Genomic DNA, 16,463 nt, shown 5'->3' with positions numbered 1-16,463 from the left:
TATGGTGTTGGGAGAGAGAGACAGTTCAGCCATATGACCCTGCTCTGCATTCATTCAGATCATAGGATGATCCCTGATATGGAGGGATTGTCTTGTGAGTAAAGCATAATCAGGCTGGGACTCTACTCACTGAAGTTTAGAAAAATGAGAGATGATCTCATTGAAACATATTGGATACTAAACAGAGGAAATGCTGAGAGAATATTTCCCCTCATGGGAGAGTCTAGGAACAGACTCTCAGAGTAAAAGGGCACCAATTCAATACTGAGATGAAGAGGAATTTATTTTCTCAGAGAGTTGTGAGTTTTTGGAACTGCATATCACAGCAAGCGTGGGGGCAGAGTCATTGTTTATATTTAATTCTGAGATTGATAAGATTCTAGATCAATCAGGAAATCAAGGGGTACAGGGAAGAGGTGGGAAGGTGGACGTTAGGAAGGTCAGATCATCCGTGATCCTATTGAACGGCAAAGTAGACTCAAGGGCAGAATGCCGACTCCTGTTCTTATCTCTTATGGTCTTAAAATCATAGTTTCAGACTGAATTGAGAGAAAAATTCCAGCAGATTATGGTCACTCTTCTCTAAGGGCTCCTTTACTTTGACATTGTTAATTAGTCCTTTCCCAATGTACAATACCAGATCTAAAATGGCCCAATCTGTACTTGATTCTTCAACACACTGTTCTGGAAAATCATTTAGTACACATTCCAGGAATTTGTTTGGCACAGCATTAGTACTAATTTGTTTTAGCCAATCTATATGGAGATTCAAATCCACTATGACTACTGTATTACACAATGAATATTTTATTAGTTGCTTTCACCTTTAATTTTCTGTTTATCTTGTGCCTTACATCTTGTGCTGTTGTTTGGTGCTGGTTCCTGATTTTGTTCATATATCAGTAGCAAAGGTGCTATAGAGTCATCATAGCAGAGGAGGCAATTCAGTTTATCAAGTAAATCCTGATGGATATAAGGACTGATTTTCCTCAAACACAAACTCATTCAAAACTCATTGGCCCCTAGTTTTACACCATTTCTGTACTTGCTATCTTTCACCTACCGTGATAGTATCCCAATTTGCAATAAGACCAAGGCATTTGAATGCTTTAGTATCCTGACTTGATTGTTATTTGTGTGCAAACAACTGTAGAAACTGGTGAATAATGTCATATTAAAGACGGATTAATGTGGAAACTTTAAAACCTAATGTGCTAGTAAATAATGACCTGGTCCAAAAACTTGGGACAAGAGAAGCAGTGAATGGAAGGAAATAATTAAAGCAACAGTCTGTGATGGGATGGAAGACAGAAATGATAAATGACAATGATAAGGCAAATGGAAGTGGTAAAGCAAAGTGACAAATGATGGGTCTCCAGGAAATATAAATGACAATATAGAGTCATTCACAAAAAAACTGGGAGTAATGGATATGATCTGAAATTGTTCAACTAGATGCCTGGAAATGTTTAAGCAAAAGACAAGGAACTGTTTCTTGTTTTATTGAGCTTCAACCAAACAATGTGGGTGATCAAGAGAGGAACTATGGTGAGGAATTAAAATAGTAAGTGTCTGAAAGCTTAAGGTAGCATTTGTGAACCGACCCATGATTTATAGCAAAGCAGTCATCACTTTACAGTTGGTTTAGAAGTGTTGAAGAGACCTCATTGTGAGCATTGAATTGAAAGATTAGGTTAGATTCCCTACAGTGTGGAAACAGGCCCTTCGGCCCAACAAGTCCACACTAACCCTCCAGGGAGTAACCCACCCAGACCCAGTTCCCTCTGACTAATGCACCTAATACTACAGGCAATTTATAATGGCCAATTCACCTGACCTGCACATCTTTGGACTGTGGGATGAAACCTGAGCACCCAGAGGAAACTCACACAGACACGGGCAGAATGTGCAAATTCCACACAGACAGTTGCCCACGACTGGAATTGAACCTGAGTCCCTGGCACTGTGAGACAGCTGTGCTAACCACTGAGCCACCATGCCGCCCCATGAAAGAAGTATACTACTCTGGAAAGTGTATCTGGGACACAGATAGATGAAAGAGAGCAGATAAAAGCACAGGTCTACATCTTATGCAATTGAGCAGGAAATTATGATAAGAGAAAGGATTGTTCAAGATGATTATAGAATAAACCCAGTTGTGTAAGAGGGTATGGCCCTCTGCATTGGCTGAAAAGAAGGATTTGGGGTGCTATTGTATCGGAAATGGTAAATAGCAGCAAATTATCCATTATATGCAGAGATTGATCGGTTGGAAGGTGGGGAAGTCTATCACTTCTCTGCAAAAGAAGGGAAGGAGTGAGAGTGGAAGTGTGGGGAATAGAACTGGCAAAATCAGTGGCCTTATGAACCATGGTTGAGGGGAATACTTGGTTGAGCAGAAAGAGAGATGTGGAAAGCATTGGTGTAAAAGACAGCATTGTCAGATCAGATGCAATGGAGAGGGAAATCCTGGAGAATCGAAAATCTCCCAACAGAAAGCTGAGTGTAAGAAAGTATAGTCAAAGAATTGTGTGACCCAGTGGGCTGCTAATGAATATTAATTGACACCTATTTCCAGACATTAAGAAAGAGAGTACACAAGGAGGAAGGGATGATTTGGAAGTGGTCCATGAGAAGGCTGGGGAGAGGTAGAAATTAGCAGCAGTGCAAAAGAAATATTTCCATTCAGGAGAAGGACAAAAGTGATATTGACACTGGAAAATGAGAAGATGGAAGTGTTGGGGAAGAACTACGTAAGGCTGGAACAAAGAACATTCCACCTACAGATCCATAAAAGTGATACATTTTATTTGGAGGAAATTTTTTTTTTCGCTATGTTTTTCTGGGAGGAGGGCAACCCAGGCATGGCCATTTTTGTTGCCCATTCCTGTTGGTCCTCTTGCTCAGCTATATCAGAGGGAGCAGAAGAGTCAGCCAAACCAAGTAAGGATTAGAGATTAAAAAAATTGCAAATGCTGGAATCCAAAATAGACAAGGAGGAGGCTGGAGGAACCAAGTAAGGATGGCAGATTGTCTCCTGTAAAGGACATTAGTGAACCAGATGGGCCTTTACATGAATGGTAATTGTCATAGTCACTATTACTGAGCCATGCTTTGTAGTCCAGCTTTATTGACTGAATTACAATTTGACCAGCTGTCCTGGTGAATTTTTAACCCGTATTTCCACAACTTTCATCTGGAAACCAGTCCTGTGGATTCCTAGCCCAGTGTCAACATTACCACTGTCTCCCTGCCCCCTTGAAGCAAAGAGCGTGGTAAGGGACAACCATGCAGTGGGACTGGATATTAATGATGAAAAGGGGATAGTATGGACAAAACAATTGGGAATTGCCAGAAGACATCAAAAGATGGAGGTGGAAAGATAGTGGACTGGTAAGAAGAAAAGAATGAGTCAAGATAGGTAGACATGAGCTCTGTTGGTGAACAGTAAACTGAAACAATGGGTCTACCAGTGCAGTCCTTTATGTGGAAGAAGGTGGAAGCAGACTTTAAGGTTAGTCAGCGAGGATCCCCCAGAGAGTTTATGTCATTGACAGTGTATGAGATGGTAGATTGATGTTCAGCATTTATCACCATGTTTACAAAGGAAATGTCATAAAGTTAGCATTCAACCTCTGCAAGAGATAAGCTCATTCACCAAACAATCCTGCCCTATTAAAAAGTATCAACAGAAAGCTAAACTTGATTTTTCTTTGGGAAAAAAATCCATACCTTTGAAAGCAAGGTTAGAGACAATAAGAAACTGCAGATGCTGGAATCCGAAATATATAGGTAGAAGGCTGGAAGAACGCAGCAAGCCACGCAGCATCAGGAGGTGCAGAAGTCAATGTTTTAGATGTGACCCTTCTTCAGGACTGGGGGGTGAGAGTGGAGGGAGCTGCAGGTAAAGTGGGTGGCGAGGGCAGGGTGGGGAAGTGGGTATAGATGAAGACAGTTACTGGAACAACACCTTATCTTCTGCCTGGGCAGCCTACAGCCCAGAGGACTCAACATTGAGTTGTCCAATTTCAAATAACCTCCCTCCCCACCCCCTAGCTCCCTCCCCACCCCCCCCCCTCCCTTCCACTGCTTCCTGCCATCAACCAGTTTCATTCCTCCCATTGACCAAACAGGTCATACCCTCTACCTGTCTTCACCTTTCCCCACCTCACCATCCTGCCCCCAGCACTCTCTTTGCCTGCAGTTTCCCCCACACCCACCCCCAGTCCTGAAGAAGGGTTACACCCGAAACGCTGACATCTCCACTTCCTGATGCTGCCTGGCTTGATGTGTTCTTCCAGCATCCTGCCTGTGGATCTCTGAAAACAAGGATTTGATCCAAGAATATATTTTTAAAAATGCTTCAAATTTGTTAGTTACACATCTGAGATACAGGCAGAAAGTGGTGAATATATAAGTGAAAAATAAACAATATTGAAAGAATGAGGAAGATGTCCTTCAACTAATCTCTTCCTTTGTTGTCCAGCTGCCACACACAGAAAAATTACCCAAAGTGGTACAGATTGGATTCAGTGGGATAATATATTGATATACTAGTAATATCACAGTGCTTATCATGTCTATGATCCATTGAACTACTCAGATGGTTAGAAGAGGTCCTATGGTATTTTTAGAGGACTAAAGATATCCAAGCCTGTATAAAAGATTCCACAATCAACATCAAGGGTGCAAATGTTCAGGACATATCAGAATGACTGGATAAACAAATAGAAGAGAGGGTGAACAACCAATGGTTATAGTTCACATGGGAGCCAACAGCACATCCAGGGAGAGCATGGAGGTCTTGGCAGGATAACTTTCAGGAATGAGGGAGTAATTGAAACACAGCGCTGCAGAGTAGTAATCATCTGTGTCACAAGCATCATAATTTAAGCAAAGGTTGATCAGGAAATGAAATGCCTGGCTCGAGAGATGGTGTAGAAGGGAATGGTTTAGATTTTTGGGATATTTTTTGGGAAAGGTGAAAGCTGTTCAGAAGAGGTGGGCTTCACTTGAGCAGAAATAAAACTAATCTCCTGGCTGAGAAAGTAAATGGTATAGTGGGAGTGGATTTAAACTTGTAAGGCAGAGGGGTGGGTTGATTAATGAGCCTAGTGTAGGAAAGTGAGGGCAAAAGAGAGAAGATGGGCATTACGGAATAAGGAACAAGGCAAGGCTAGTGTTGATAGTGAGCAAAGAAATGGTCACCCTCCAATGGGCAAGAAAGAGGTATGGGCATTCTATGTATATAAATGCAGGGAGTATCATGAATAAAATTGGGAACTGGAAGAAGAAATCGCTGTGGGGGAGTTATGACATAGTAATATTGACAGTAATGTGGCTCAAGCTGGAACAGGACTGGGTACTTAATGTCCCCGATTATAAGGTTTTTAGTAGAACAGGGTGGGTAAAAAGGGAGGAGGTAAAGCAGTCTTGGTCAAATATAGTATCATTGTTCTCGAATGAGATGCCGTTCTTGAATTAGAATCGTTACGGTAGGAGGTGACAAACCGGAATGAAGCGGTGACTTTGTTGAGTATTAGTGGGGAGGAAGTAGAAGAGAGCATTTGTAGGCAGATTATAGAAATCTCCATGAGAAGAAGGATTGTGATAATTACGGTAGGGTAGACAGGGCACAAAAGGGGAGTGATTCCTGCAACATGTGCAGGAGAACTTTTTGGAACAGTACATTTCCACTTTGACCAGGGAGGGATCTGTGCTGGATCTGGTCCTCGGAAATGAGGCAGGCTAAGTGGCGAATGTCAGATGTGGAAACATTTCGGAAATAATGATCACAATCCAATAAGGTTCAAGGTTAAGTTGAAAAAGGATAAAAATCTGACAAGGATTAAGGTTTCAGACTGGAAAAGGGCAAATTTGAACTGGAGCAGGTTAATTGGAAATGCATTTAGTGGATAAAACAGTGAATGAAAAATGGGAGAATTTTAAAGGCGAGATGGATGCGGTGCAAGCTAGGTACATAAACAAAGCTTAGTGGTATTATCACTAGCCTGTTAATCCAGAGACCCAGGTAATGTTCTAGGGACATGGATTCAAATCCCACCATGGCAAATGGTGGAATTTGAATTCAATAAATTTGGAATTAAGAGTCTAATGATGACCATGAAACCATTGTCAATGGATGGAAAAAGCCATCTGGTTCACTCATGTTCTTTAGGGAAGGAAACTGCCGTCCTTACCTGATCGGACCTGCATGTGACTCCAGACCCACAGTAATGTGACTGACTCTTAACTATGCCCCTCTGGGCAATTAGGGATGGGCAATAAATGTTGGCCTAGCCAGCAATGCCTCATCCTGTGAATGAAGAAAAATCCACAGGGTGTCAACGCTAGAGTACCCTGGATGACTAAGGATATTGATGAAAAAATAATGAACATAAAGGATGCATATGATACATACTAGAACAATAATAGCAATAGGAATCAGGAACAGTATCACAAATGCAGGAGAGAGTGTAAGGCTGAAATAAGGAAGGTTCAGAGGAAGCATGATGAAAGGATAGCAGGCTGAGCAAAAACAAATGGTAAAATGTTCTTCAAATATAATAATCATAAAAAATTAGTGAAGGAGAGAGTAGGGCCTATCGTGAACAAGCAGGGTAAACTGTTAATTGAAGCAAAGTAAATGGCCGAGATACTAAATGAGTACTTTGCTCCTATTTTTAACCAAATTAGGAAATGCTGACAATGCCAGAGTTGGAAATGTGAGTGTTGAGCAACTGAGCAATATCGTGACAGATAAAGGAGAGTCCAGAACTAGAGGGCATAGGTTTAGGGTGAGAGGGGAAAGATATAAAAGAGACCTAAGGGGCAAGTTTTTTACGCAGAGGTGGTGCTGTGTGGAAATGGGCTGCCAGAGAAAGTGGTTGAGGCTGGTGCAATTATAACATTTAAAAGGCATCTGGATTGGTACATGAATAGGCAGGGTTTGGAGGGATATGGGCCAGGTGGGACTAGGTTGGGTTGAGATATCTGGTCAGCATGAACGAGTTGGACCGAAGGTCTGTTTCCGTGTTGTACATCGCTCTGACTCTGTGACTAAAAAAGTTGGCAGCACTCAATGTAGAGAAGTTGCCAGGCCTGGGTAGATATATCCTTGATTGCTGAGCTATTTCACATTAATTTTCCAGGTGTCCTGAACACAGAGTTAATCCGAGGGGAATGGAAGATTGCAAACATGATATTGTTATTTAAGAAAGGGGCAAAGGATAAGCAGAAAATTACAGATCTGTTAGCTTGTCATCGACAGTAGGGACATTGGTGGAGGTCATTACAGGATAAGATAAATATATACTTAGAGAAAAACAAGTTAATACTTGACAGTCAACATGGCTTTGTCAAGGGCAGGGCAGGCACCAGGCAGATGAATTTCAATGCAGAGAAATAATGCATTTTGGTCGAAGAAACCTTGACAATATAGGCACAACAGTACAACTTTGAGTAGAGTATTGGAGCAGCGGGTCTTTGCGATTCACCTGCATAATTCTGAAGCTACCCAGGCAAGTTGAAACAGTTGCTAAGCAGGCTTCCACATTCCTTCCTCCTCTCTCCCTTCCCTTTCCTCCCCTTCCTTCCCTATCTTCTTTTCATTGTTATCTTCCTTTCCTCACCTTCGTCCCCTTTTTCTCTGTTCCAAAGAAGTGTTTCCAGAACAGCATATATATTATTCTTGAGGTAACCCTGCAAGGCTTATTTATCTTTGATCGAAGACCAGTGGAAAGTTTTGTTTGCGAATCTTACTTATCAAGGAATAAATGCTCTACCTCTAAAGCAGTAACCATACCTACATTTTAGGCTGGTACAGTTATTGACAGCAGTGACAGCTGTGATTTACTGCTTCATACCATGCTACTGTTGGTAAGTCAACATGTCCAACAGGAAGTTAAGGCCACTTAAGCTTACTGCTTTCCCTTATTGCCAACTGACATAAGCAAACAAGTGTCTTCTTGATAGTCTTCATTTCAAAGGGTGGTGGTGGACAGTTGAATATAACAGACTGCATTTCAATGAGGGAAATTTCTAAAACATGCACTTTTCAGAATGTATGCAATAGCAAAGAAATGCTGAAAAGATAGGACTATAATGGGCACTAAAACTTTTCAAACTGCCGTTAAATTCAAACCTTCCTGGGGAAAGGAACAATGATTGAAATTTGCATCATTTAATTTATTGATGGATGACAATGGTATTGTCCCTGCTCTCCAAACAAACAAATTAAGTCGGAATAAGTACCCAATCTGATCAAATTCCAAACCAGGATAACAATGATATTTCTCATGATTTACATCCTGAGACATAATTATATACTGTGTTTTGGAAGCTTTTCATGATAGCTTGTTGAGGAAAATTCAAAGTGAAGGAAACAGATAATTAATAATTTGATTAAATTTAGAGAACACAAAACCTGTATGAGTTAAATGAAATTCAGGAAGGGATACCAATGACAGTATTACAATATATATTTTTAAAAAGCATGAGAAAAATAAATAGTTTGGTGACTGATGTACAGATAATACGATTCTCATACATAAAAAGTGAGCTCGATCAAGTCCAAGAAGCTATTAACCAATTAGTTTAAGATTGCAAATGATTGAAAAGGTAGCTGATTCTTTGATCTTGAGGTGCAGTCAGGAAGACATTGAGAAAGAGAAAATATATTAAACAGTTGTCAGCATAAATTTCAAAGAAAGTAACACTTGTCAACTTTATTAAATTCTTTGCAGAAAGCATCGATAACATTAATGTAGCAGATAATCTATTTTGAGTCCCGAAAAGCCTTTGATACGTTAATGTATAGTGGACTCATAACTAGGCTCTGAAATTGTGGTGGAAGGGTACATCTACAAAGGCCATCTGCAAAGCAGAAAATACAGAGTAGGGATTGAATTTTGTCACCTGAATGGATTAACAGTGGGACGTGGTGTTTCATAAGGATCAGTACTGTTATTCATTGTTCACATAAACTCAAGAATCAGAACTTCAACTTGTGCAGGTGACACCAAATTGGGACTTGCAGCTAGATGAGAAGAGAACTGCAATAAAATACAGGAAGATATTAATGATCTTGAAGAATGAGAGTAAAATTGGCATAAGAACGTGAATATAGAGAAATAGTGAGGGAGTGTGTTTTAGTTGGGAGAGTAAAGAAGTCATATCCTTGTTGGTAAGTAATCCAGATATAGGTAAAGACCAGAGGGATCTGAGACTATAGATACGCATGTTACTGAATGAATTACAACATTAATACGACCAGAAAGAAGAAAAATGTATCTGGAGTTCATTTCCAGAAGAATAGAATTGAAAATTGGAGAAGATTTATCAAACCTGTATAAAACCTATACACTTGGAGTGCAATGAGCAATTCTGTTCTCCATGTTACAGCAAATAAATATAGAAAATAAATAGATCAGGAGTAGGTATGAAAAAAAAATTATTGTAAGGATACTGGAACTGAGAGATTCTCATATCAAGAATGACTTAACAGGTTGGGACTCTTATCTCCAGAAAAGTATAGAGGTTGAGGACTTTCATATCATAAAATGGTTTGATAGGGTAGAGATCAAGCAGATATTTCCACTTTTTTGGGTGAGATGAGAACTTCAAGCTATAAATAAAACCTAGTCACTAATGAATCCATTTGGGCATTCAAGAGGAACCTCTTTACCCAGAGAGTGATGAGAATGTGGAACTCACTACCACAGGGAGCAGATGAGGAGAATAACACGTATGCGTTCAAGGGGAAACAAATAAATTCATCAGGGAGAAAGGAGTAAAAGGATATGTTGGTGAAATAAGATGAAGAAGTTTGGGTGTCAGCTTGTGTGCATTAAAAATATCAGAAAGTACCTATCGGACGGAATGCCTGTTTCAGTGCTGTGGATGTCTTGTAAAATGCTGGAAGTGACAGTCACTTGCACCATGCTAAATCTGCTTACCAGTGTTCATCAAACCATTAAGCTGGGAACTCAGGTGTACAGCACAATTATTTGTTCTGCATGACCAAATAAATTATTACTTCTTGAAGAGATTCACTGTATAAACACTGTTAGTTTGTAACTGAGTCACAAAACTTCTGCCTTGTTACTTTGATGGCTTTGCCTTCTAGGTTGTATCTAATTAGGGTGCTATCAGGTTCCTTATTTCATTATGTTAAAGACCCTACATAAATTCAAAATGCTTGTGTCGTTGTTTGCATCATCAATGTTGACTTGAGAAGCCACAGTCATAGTTCAGTGGAGTAAAAGGTAAAGTTGCCATTGTCTTACCAGGTCATAGGGCTGCTTGCTCATTAAAAACAGTCAACTGGTAGTGATGATGGGACAGTTTGAGAAGGAAAGTCCTTCAGAGTAACCTCAGCAGGTGTGGGATTTGAACCTGTGCTGTTGGCAATGCTAACTTAATTTGTTAATTCATTACTGATTGATTTGTCAGGTGACCTCAAACATTTTGGTCAGTGCGTCTTCTCTAAACTGTGTCCTCAAAGCTCTTATTTAAAAGATGGACTTGAATTCATGGAGAATTTTTCAAAACCTCTGGTTGTTCCAAAGTAGTGAAGTATATCACAGGTAGTCAGTTATAATGCAGCAACAGAGGAGCCAACTTAGCAACAGAAATGTGCTAACAGCAGTTACATAAATGGCTGCTCCTGAAGATGACAGTGAGGACGAGCTGGTTCTGATTAAACAATTAATTGACTGAAAGAAAGTAAGGAGTAGCAGAAGGAGACAATAGTCAAAACGGGAACAACTGGGAGATTTTGTTGGGGCAGTGTAGAGGAGCTATACTTTGCAGCTAACCCCACGCTGTACTTGTCCTGGGGCTATATAATGATGGTTTGGGAGAAATGGTGATGTAGAGGAAATGTCATTTACCCTATATCTAACATGATGCCGAAATATGAAGGGAACACTGCCATAAGAGGAAACTTTAGTTGTCTGTGTGTATATGAATTTCAACTTCAAAAATGATGCAGTGAATTCTAGTGCAAAGTAAGATTTTATGCAGAGCTTCATGTGGCATTTGTATCTTTAAATCTTGTATGTAATTGTGGCTTTATAAGAAGCCAGATGTTCTGCTCAAATTGAAGTTTGGTTAATTGAACAAATTCCTTGGTGGAGGCTGGTACAATGACAACATTTAAAATGCATCTGGATGGATATATGAATAGGAAGGGTTTAGAGGGAGATGGGCCAAATGCTGGCATGTGGGACTAGATTAATTTAGGACGGACAAGTTGAACTGAAGGGTCTGTTTCCATCTTCTACATATCTATAACTCTATGATCTGAGTAGATTTGCTTTATTACAATTACGATTTTAATTTTGAAAATGTGTGTGCAGTATGTCCAAACATTTCACTATATTGCCTGAATTATTTAAAACCTTTGCAAAAGCGGTGGATAATAAAGGAATTGATTTTGAAAGATAAAAGAAGATCTGGGCACGTGCTTCAGAGTTCAGAGACCACTTGGTTGCTCTTTCTCTATTAATATCCTCCTTGCATGGATCTAGAGGTATCAGTCAGCTGTATTCGACAGGCTACCTTGTCTGCTCGTCAGACTTAAGACTTCCTAAACAATGTCTCTAATTAAACCTTTGTCAGGGCTAGAGATTATCAGGAGGGCAGAGAAAATACTTCAAACTCCCGAACACCCATCCTTCAGGTATGAGTGACAGCAGATGATTCGACCGATAGAGGTATCTAACCAAGCCCTGGTGTTGTCCTCATCTGACAGACACACATACACACTGGCCAGCAAATGGGATTGCAGTACATTTTAAAACCCCCATCCTGATAGGGGATAAATAAACCATTTAAAGACTTGTTGAAAAGCTACCAATCTGAGTTTCAGTAATTTGCACAAGTTTAGAATGTTCTGGGTGCCACATAGTAGCAAAGTCCTTAATCACTGTACCATTGCACAATTCTCTCTTACCCTCTTCAATACTTTGTTTCGTTATATCCTTCTGTATGTATTTTATTGCTCACTACAATTTGTTTCATTCTATCGTTTTTTTAAAAAAAGTCAGCTTCTTTGTAGGTTAGGTATTGCCTTATTGACTGAACATTGATAGAACATAGAACATAGGAAAGTATGGCACAGAACAGGCCCTTTGGCCCATGATGTTGTGCCGAGGTTTAGTCCTAATGTAAAATATAATAATTTAACCTATGCACCCCTCAACTCACTGCTATCCATGTGCATGTCCAGCAATCGCTTAAATGTCCAGAATGACTCTGCTTCCACCACCTCAGCAGGCAACGCATTCCATGCATTCAGAACTCTCTGCGTAAAGAACCTACCCCTGACGTCTCCTTTATACCTTCCTCCTAATATCTTCAAACTATGACTCCTCATACCAATCAATCCTGCTCTGGGGAAAAGTCTCTGGTTCATAATAGCTGATTTATTTTCATAAGCTGTGGTTGGGTGCACTGTAATGTAATTTGAGGGCAATCCCAAATAGACTAAACATTTGTTTTAAATCCAGCCTGTCAGATGTCCATGTTACTTCAGTTCAGTCTATTCTTTTCATAGGAGAATTCCATATATCTCTTCGCAACGCATTGTTTCGGCATCACAAAGGAAATCTTAAAATTGCACAAATTGCTAAGGACCTCGGAGAGGTGAAGCTGAACAGATTTATTAGAGTAGTACTAGAAATGAGGGACTTCAGGTCGGTTAAAACACAGAAGAGTCTGGGATTGGTCTTCTTATAGCAGAGAAAATTAAGGAAAGATTTAATAGAATTGTCTAAAATTATGAAGACTTTTGATAGAGGAAATATGGAGAAACTATTTCCACTGGCTGGAAGCTCAGTCACCAGAGAATGAGATTTTAAGATCATTGACAAAAGAACCAGCTAAGAATTAGAGTTATTGTTGAATGCATGTGGTTGTTGTGCAGTGGAATACAGTGAATCAGAGGGAGCAGACACAACAGCTATTATAAATAAAAGGATGTGAAAGTGGAAGGAAGGAAAAAAAAAATGTCTGCAGCCTTTGGGAAGACAGGGGGAAAGAGCCAGCAAATGGCGATGGGTCTCCTGTGACCTCTCCTGTATGATTCTGTGACAGTACAGCAAAGTCTCCCGTTGGTACCTGTAATAAAGCATCGATAAAATGTGGAGCTGGAAAAAGCACAGCAAGTCAAGCAGCATCAGAGGAGCAGGGGAGTCAACCTTTCAGGTCAGAACCTTTTCAGAATCCTGATGAAAGATTCCAACCTGAAACATCAACTCCCCTGCTCCTCTGATGCTGCTTGACCTGCTATGCTTTCTCCAGCTCCACACTTTATCAACTCTGACTTTCCAGCACCTGCAGTCCTCACTGTCTCCAAGCCTGTAAAAAAATCCTTACTGAAACTCCTGACATGGATCCCCAAAGGAAACTTACTGGAAATGATGCACAGTGCTTTCGCCAAGCCTGACAGTAATTTCCAACTCAAAGGAAACTCCTGACAGTAACTGCCAAGGTTGCTTTGAACTTTGACACAGGTTCTCTCTTGGCAAATGAGAGAGCTCCCTGTCACATTCCTAACCCACAGTCCACAACTACGTCAAGCAGATGATTGCCGCAGTGTTTCCAGGGTCAGAGATTTCATTACCAACAGACAGCTGCAAAGCAGGGCTACACACGACATTGTGCATCATTGTGCCGAAAGACAGCCTATTCACGAAGAGAAAGGCCACACGTCCGACCTAGTGTGCAGGCTGTGTGTAATTACTCAAACAGGATCATCTGACTGAAGAGGCACTCGCCTGACTGATGCCAATTATTTATTTACTTTGGAACAGCCCACAGGATCAGCCTACTAACAAGAACAAGGTAACATTTTTGGTGGCGTTCTGAGGGGGGGAGGACTGGAGGCAGCCATCCAATATTCTCCAGTGTGTCTGGAAATTTGGAAATCTGCTTCATAATACTGTGTAAGTGAGGTCTCTGCTCCTGCTCCCAGACTTGCAGAGGCCCCCTCGCGTGTGGGAGGAAGAGGACGAGACATCCAGGGCACTTTTGCTCCCATCATTGGCATCAATTCAGACTCCAATTCCATCAGACGTGTGCACAATTCTTAATCCCCTCCCCACCCCCGAAATGGTCCACTGACATGCAGTTCACAGATTGGTAACTAGACAGATTTCTACACCATAGGGTAGACAGTGGATCAGGGAGGTGGTGAGTTCTTACCCTAATGTGACCATTCATTGACCATATAAGGGCTTTAATTGGTGGCAGATCAGAAAGTCATCGATGGATCTTCTCCTCCAGAACCTAACCACCCCGTATGCAACCTTCAGGGAGGGGAAAGTCATGCTTGTTTTTCAAAAGGGAAGAGCTCCAGCAAATATTTGGTCTTTCCTGATGAGTATGGCCTCCTGCTTTTGGTACCATTTGCCATTGGGGCTTATGGAACCAATGTGATACACAAGAGTTAGAGCTGGGGAGAGGTACAGTGTGACCTGTGTAGCCACGTGGGTTACATCTTGATATCCTAGCAATGCAATTATTTAGACTGATCAAGGTCTATTCTCAAGTATAAAAGATTACTAAAGGCCAGGAAGATGATTAGCCATATCTGTGTCAAAGGTCTAATGGCAAAGTGGCTGGAATAAAGAAGGCAAGAAGCTGAAGAAGACAAAATGCACCATAAGGGAGCAGTGTTGTCTGCTGAACACACTGTTCAGGCTCCCATTGTCACCAGACACAATCATATAATTTCTTCCAGCCAATGTTTTCCAGTCCTCCCTCATGGAAACAACTCCCCCATGGATCCAGCATTATATCAGCAACTACACTTCTCCTTGATAAATGGATCAGCCTTGTATTAGAAGAACTTTTGTGACTTATTTCAGCATTGATGAATGTCACTTATATTGCATTTTGCAGTTTTCAATTGAAAAGGTTGAATGGGTGTTTTGTTGCTGTCACTTCTTATTCAAAGCACGAATTATTCATGGGTGGCACAGTGGTTAGCACTGCTGCCTCACAGCGCCAGAGACCCGGGTTCAATTCCCGCCTCATGTGACTGACTGTGTGGAGTTTGCAAATTCTCCCCGTGTCTGCATGGGTTTCCTCTGGGTGCTACGGTTTCCCCCAACAGTCCAAAAAAAATGTGCAGGTTACGTGAATTGGCCATAGTGTTAGGTGAAGGGGTAAATGTAGGGGAATGGTCTGGGTGGGTTGCGCTTCGGTGGGTCAGTGTGGACTTGTTGGGCCGAAGGGCCTGTAAGTAATCTAATCTAATTTCCATAGTTTGAGATTCATCTAAGGCTCCCACATGGGAGGAGGCAGTGAGCGGGACAGTAGTTTCTATCTCGCAGGAGACAGGTCTAAGGTCATTCAATCATGACATACATTGGGGAACTTCAGTCCTTTCCATTTGTGCCAGCCCTTGGAAAGAGGTACCAATTTGTCCCTTCTATTTCCCCACAGCCCTGTAAATGTTTCCATTTTAAGGATATGTCCAAATCCCTTTTCAAAGTTAAAATTTTATCTGCTTCCACCACTCTTTCAGTCAGTACATTCCAATTCACAACAATTCACAGAATTAAAATAATGCTGCTTATCTCATCTCATACCCTTCTACAACTAATTTGAAGTGTCACTCTCATTGAGGTATTATTCTGCAAATCAAACTCCACTATCACAAATGTTAGGAGATTTAGTCACACTGTCCAAAGACCCCAATTTATCTGACTGATGAACTGAAGGTAAAAAATGCAGTCACCCAGCTTCTGTTCTTAACAAGAAAATAACTGTTTATTATGAACAAATTATCTTTAACAAACAGCAATTAGGAAATGTAAATTGCTAAGTTGTAACGTCAAGAATTAAAATCGATCTCTTTTTAAACTCCCCTATTCACAAGCAGACACACAAAAACAGATAAGACATGGTCAATAAAGGTGAAAAAGGAAAAACACCAGTGAAACACAATTTGGTAGCACCAGTCTGGCATTAAGACCATAAGACCATAAGACATAGGAATGGAAGTAAGGCCATTCGGCCCATCGAGTCCACTCCGCCATTCAATCATGGCTGATAGGCATTTCAACTCCACTTACCCGCATTCTTCCCGTAGCCTTAATTCCTGGTGACATCAAGAATTTATCAATTTCTGCCTTGAAGACATTTAGCGTCCCAGCCTCCACTGCACTCTGTGACAATGAATTCCACAGGCCCACCACTCTCTGGCTGAAGAAATGACTCCGCATTTCTGTTCTGAATTTACCCCCCCTAATTCTAAGGCTGTGTCCACAGGTCCTAGTCTCCTCGCCTAAAGGAAACAATTTCCTAGCATCCACCCTTTCCAAGCCATGTATTATCTTGTAAGTTTCTATTAGATCTCCCCTTAATCTTCTAAACTCCAATGAATACAATCCCAGGATCCTCAGCCGTTCCTCATATGTTAGACCTACCATTCCAGGGATCATCCATGTGAA

The 16,463-nt window shown here is 40.9% G+C and overlaps 1 protein-coding gene across 1 annotated transcript in view; it reads left to right on the top strand.

The window, feature by feature from the left end:
* The window catches only part of LOC122557426 (E3 ubiquitin-protein ligase RNF128), a 152,622-nt gene that overhangs the window by 1,444 nt on the left and 134,715 nt on the right, over nucleotides 1–16,463 (top strand). The gene's annotated exons all lie outside the window — the stretch shown is intronic.

The sequence above is a fragment of the Chiloscyllium plagiosum genome, chromosome 15 (assembly GCF_004010195.1).
Source record: "Chiloscyllium plagiosum isolate BGI_BamShark_2017 chromosome 15, ASM401019v2, whole genome shotgun sequence".
Lineage (NCBI taxonomy): Eukaryota > Metazoa > Chordata > Chondrichthyes > Orectolobiformes > Hemiscylliidae > Chiloscyllium > Chiloscyllium plagiosum.
The sequence above is the reverse complement of the archived record's forward strand: the minus strand, read 5'-3'. Positions and strand labels throughout refer to the sequence as shown.